Genomic DNA, 6,000 nt, shown 5'->3' with positions numbered 1-6,000 from the left:
TCCAACTCGCTTGCTCACGAAGACCTAGGGCATTTTGAGGAAGCCCATCATTGGAATATACAAGCCAAGTTCTATAATGAAAGATTCCCACTAGTATATGAAAGTGACAACATAGGAGACTCTCTATCATGAAGATCATGGTGCTACTTTGAAGCACAAGTGTGGTAAAAGGATAGTAGCATTGCCCCTTCTCTCTTTTTCTCTCATTTTTTTATTTTTTATGTTTGGGCCTTTCTCTTTTTTTTTGGCCTCTTTTTTTATTTATTTTTTATTTTTCGTCCGGAGTCTCGTCCCGACTTGTGGGGGAATCATAGTCTCCATCATCCTTTCCTCACTGGGACAATGCTCTAATAATGATGATCATCACACTTTTATTTACTTACAACTCATGAATTACAACTCGATACTTAGAACAAAATATAACTCTATATGAATGCCTCTGGCGGTGTACCGGGATGTGCAATGAATCAAGAGTGACATGTATGAAAGAATTATGAAGGTGTATTTGCCACAAATACGATGTCAACTACATGATCATGCAAAGCAATATGACAATGATGGAGCGTGTCATAATAAACGGAACGGTGGAAAGTTGCATGGCAATATATCTCGGAATGGCTATGGAAATGCCATAATAGGTAGGTATGGTGGCTTGTTTTGAGGAAGGTATATAGTGAGTGTATGGTACCGGCGAAAGTTGCGCGGCACAAGAGAGGCTAGCAATGGTGGAAGGGTGAGAGTGCGTAACTCAACATTAGTCATAAAGAACTCATATACTTATTGCAAAAATATGTTAGTTATCGAAACGAAGTACTACACGCATGCTCCTATGGGGATAGATTGGTAGGAAAAAACCATCGCTCGTCCCCGACCGCCACTCATAAGGAAGACAATCAATAAATAAATCATGCTCCGACTTCATCACATAACGGTTCACCATACGTGCATGCTACGGGAATCACAAACTTTAACACAAGTATCTCTCAAATTCACAACTACTCAACTAGCATGACTCTAATATCATCATCTTCATATCTCAAAACAATCATCAAGTATCAAACTTCTCATAGTATTCAATGCACTCTATATGAAAGTTTTTATTATATCCCTCTTGGATGCTTATCATATTAGGACTAAATTTATAACCCAAGCAAATTACCATGCTGTTCTAAAGAATCTCAAAATAATATAAGTGAAGCATGAGAGTTCATCTATTTCTTCAAAATAAAACCACCGCCGTGCTCTAAAAGGATATAAGTGAAGCACTAGAGCGAATGACAAACTACTCCGAAAGATATAAGTGAAGATCAATGAGTAGTCGAATAATTATGCAAGTATGTGAAGACTCTATAAAATTTAAGAATTTCAGATCTTGGTATTTTATTCAAACAGCAAGCAAAAAAAATAACGCTCCAAGCAAAACACATATCATGTGGTGAATAAAAATATAGCTCCAAGTAAAGTTACCGATGAACGAAGACGAAAGAGGGGATGCCATCCGGGGCATCCCCAACCTTAGGCTCTTGGTTGTCCTTGAATATTACCTTGGGGTGCCTTGGGCATCCCCAAGCTTAGGCTCTTTCCACTCCTTATTCCATAGTCCATCGAATCTTTACCCAAAACTTGAAAATTTCACAACACAAAACTCAACAGAAAACTCGTAAGCTCCGTTAGTATAAGAAAATAAATCACCACTTAGGTACTGTTGTGAACTCATTCTAAATTCATATTGGTGTAATATATACCGTATTCCAACTTCTCTATGGTTCATACCCTCTGATACTACTCATAGATTCATAAAAATAAGCAAACAACACAATGAAAACACAATCTGTCAAAAACAGAACAGTCTGTAGTAATCTGTATCATTCGACTATTTCTGTAACTCCAAAAATTCTGAAATAAATTTATGGACGTGAGGAATTTGTCTATTAATCATCTTCAAAAAGAATCAACCTAAAATCACTCTCCAGTAAAAAATGGCAGCTAATCTCGTGAGTGCAAAGTTTCTGTTTTTTACAGCAAGATCACATAAACTTTCACCCAAGTCTTCCAAAGGTTCTACTTGGCACTTTATTTAAAAAAAGCTATAAAACATGATTACTACAGTAGATTAATCATGTGAACACACAAAAACTGTAGGGGTAAATATTGGGTTGTCTCCCAACAAGCGCTTTTGTTTAATGCCTTTTAGCTAGGCATGATGATTTCAATGATGCTCGCATAAAAGATAAGAATTGAAACATAAAGAGAGAATCATGAAGCATATTACGAACACATTTAAGTCTAACACACTTCCTATGCATAGGGACTTTGTGAGCAAACAACTTATGGGAACATGAAACAACTAGCATAGGAAGGTAAAACAAGCAAATCTTCAAGATTTTCAAGACATAGAGTGGAAACTTGATATTATTGCAATATGTAGAAGCATATGATCCTCTCTCATAATAATTTTCAGTAGCATCATGAATGAATTCAACCATATAACCAGCACATAAAGCATTCTTTTCATGATCTACTTGCATAGAAATTTTACTACTCTCCACATAAGCAAATTTATTCTCATCAATAGTAGTGGGAGCAAACTCATCAAAATAACTATCATGTGAAGCATAATCCAATTGAAAATTAAAATCATGATGACAAGTTTCATGGTTATCTTTATTCTTTATAGCATACGTGTCATCACAATAATCATCATAAATAGGAGGCATGCTTTCATCATAATAAATTTGTTCATCAAAACTTGGGGGACTAAACATATCATCTTCATCAAACATAGCATCCCCAAGCTTGTGGCTTTGCATATCATTAGCATCATGGGTATTCAAAGAATTCATACTAACAACATTGCAATCATGCTCATCATTCACATATTTTATGCCAAGCATTCTATGTAATTCTTCTTCTAGTACTTGAGCGCAATTTTCCTTCCCATCATTTTCACGAAAGATATTAAAAAGATGAAGCATATGAGGCACCCTTAATTCCAATTTTTGTAGTTTTATTTTATAGACTAAACTAGTGATAAAAAGATGAAGCATACGAGGCACCCTTAATTCCCATCATTTCTTTGTTATTCAATTGCAAGATCTAAAGATATACCTTCAAGCACTAACCTCCCCGGCAACGGCGCCAGAAAAGAGCTTGATGTCTACTACGCAACCTTCTTCTTGTAGACGTTGTTGGGCCTCCAAGTGCAGAGGTTTGTAGGACAGTAGCAAATTTCCCTCAAGTGGATGACCTAAGGTTTAGCAATCCGTGGGAGGCGTAGGTTGAAGATGGTATCTCTCAAACAACCCTGCAACCAAATAACAAAGAGTCTCTTGTGTCCCCAACACACCCAATACAATGGTAAATTGTATAGGTGCACTAGTTCGGCGAAGAGATGGTGATACAAGTGCAATATGGATGGTAGATATAGGTTTTTGTAATCTGAAAATATAAAAACAGCAAGGTAACTATTGATAAAAGTGAGCACAAACGGAATTGCAATGCGTTGAAACAAGGCCTAGGGTTCATACTTTCACTAGTGCAAGTTTTCTCAACAATAATAACATAATTGGATCATATAACTATCCCTCAACATGCAACAAAGAGTCACTCCAAAGTCACTAATAGCGGAGAACAAACAAAGAGATTATTGTAGGGTACGAAACCACCTCAAAGTTATCCTTTCTGATCGATCTATTCAAGAGTCCGTAGTAAAATAACACGAAGCTATTCTTTCCGTTCGATCTATCATAGAGTTCGTACTAGAATAACACCTTAAGATACAAATCAACCAAAACCCTAATGTCACCTAGATACTCCAATGTCACCTAAAGTATCCGTGGGTATGATTATACGATATGCATCACACAATCTCAGATTCATCTATTCAACCAACACAAAGAACTTCAAAGAGTGCCCCAAAGTTTCTACCGGAGAGTCAAGACGAAAACGTGTGCCAACCCCTATGCATAAGTTCACGAGGTCACTGAACCCGCAAGTTGATCACCAAAACATACATCAAGTAGATCACGTGAATATCCCATTGTCACCATAGATAAGCACATGCAAGACATACATCAAGTGTTCTCAAATCCTTAAAGACTCAATCCGATAAGATAACTTCAAAGGGCAAACTCAATCCATCACAAGATATAGAGGGGGAGAAACATCATAAGATCCAACTATAATAGCAAAGCTCGCGATACATCAAGATCGTGCCAAATCAAGAACACGAGAGAGAGAGAGAGAGCAAAACATAGCTACTGGTACATACCCTCAGCCCCGAGGGTGAACTACTCCCTCCTCGTCATGGAGAGCGCCGGGATGATGAAGATGGCCACCGGTGATGGATCCCCCTCCGGCAGGGTGCCGGAGCAGGGTCCCGATTGGTTTTTGGTGGCTACAGAGGCTTGCGGCGGCGGAACTCCTAATCTAGGTTATTTTCTAGAGGTTTCTTTATTTATAGGAATTTTTGGCCTAGGTCTCACGTCAGGGGTGTCTCCGAGCCATCCACGAGATAGGGGGCGTGCCCAGGGGGGTAGGGCGCGCCCCCACCCTCGTGGGCAGCCCGGGACTCTTCTGGCCCAACTCTTTTACTCCGGGGGCTTCTTTTGGTCCATAAAAAATCATCAAAAATTGGCACGTCAATTGGACTCCGTTTGGTATTCCTTTTCTGTAAAACTGTAGCGACCCGACCTCAGACGGTCAAGTCTCTGTGCTTAAGTGTCATCCCTAGATCGGTATGCTAACACATACAGTACTAGAGGATTTATAACAGAGGTAAATCACATGTATAAAGTAACGTAAATACTATTACCTCAATCCAAATAGCGGAAGTAACAACAAGGTTGTGGATTCCCATAAACACCAACGGCAAAGTTGAGTGTAGAAATCGTAACCCTAAAGTATCACTTACTCGTCGTAAGAAGTCCTGCAACATGAGACGTTGCAGCCACAAAGGGTCAGTACATTGAATATACTGGCAAATTCACACTGTAGAGCAATGATGAATAATGGCTATCACTACATGCATATATGGCTGGTGGAAAAGCTCTATGGTTATAATGTTTTTGCGAAAAGCCAATATTTCCCTACTGCAAAGGAATATATTTTATTTAACTACAAAGTTTGTTGAAAACATTGAGAAGGTTAACCCCTCTCAATCCCAATTAAAAAGTTAACAACCCAACAAATTATTTAAGTAACGTGATGAGATCAACAGGATAATCCAAGAACCAGATACTCAAGATGTCCATAACCGGGGACACGGCTAATCATGATTAGTTTGTACACTCTGCAGAGGTTTGCGCACTTTTCCCCACAAGACTCGATCTCCTCCGCTTGATTTCTCGCACTACATGGTGTTTGAGAAACAGATGACCGAGACACGGTCTTTCAGAAGCGTTAGTACCTTACGATGGGTAGACAGTTATACCTACTTTCCCCTACATCTGCTAGTCTACCACTGTAAGAGTTCACACGACTTAATCAACTATGCTAGAGCCCATAATAGCTTGTGGCTGCACACGGAAGTTTCTAGTATGAATAATCTCATGATCCCTTTGAGCCTGGGTGGCAGTCCATAGGAGAATCACACGGTACCCCGGGATTTCCAAAAAATACAGGCAATCACTGGAATTCCCCAGGTGCCTCAATCCACCCAGATGTGTATTCAAGTTGCCACCTTAAGTTGAACCATTAATTAACAATCTCACATCTGTCATGAATACTCTCAGACCCAATCCACGTCTACGAGCATAGCATAACAGTATAAGCATAACGTAATAGTAACTCCCAAGGTTTGAATGCAGGGCAATAGGTTCCTACCTCATCAACTACTTCCCAATACCCACATGTTATCAATCCTACTCATGCAATGTTTGAGGGTGAAACTAATGCATAAAAACTGGGTATGGAAGGGATATGATCAAAGTGTGAACTTGCCTGCAATGTTGATGAAGATGATTCGCACTCAAAACTCTTGATAGTTCTACTCGTCACACT

This window comes from Aegilops tauschii, chromosome 5, assembly GCF_002575655.3.
Source record: "Aegilops tauschii subsp. strangulata cultivar AL8/78 chromosome 5, Aet v6.0, whole genome shotgun sequence".
NCBI classification, from domain to species: domain Eukaryota; kingdom Viridiplantae; phylum Streptophyta; class Magnoliopsida; order Poales; family Poaceae; genus Aegilops; species Aegilops tauschii.
This window is presented reverse-complemented; position numbering follows the sequence as displayed.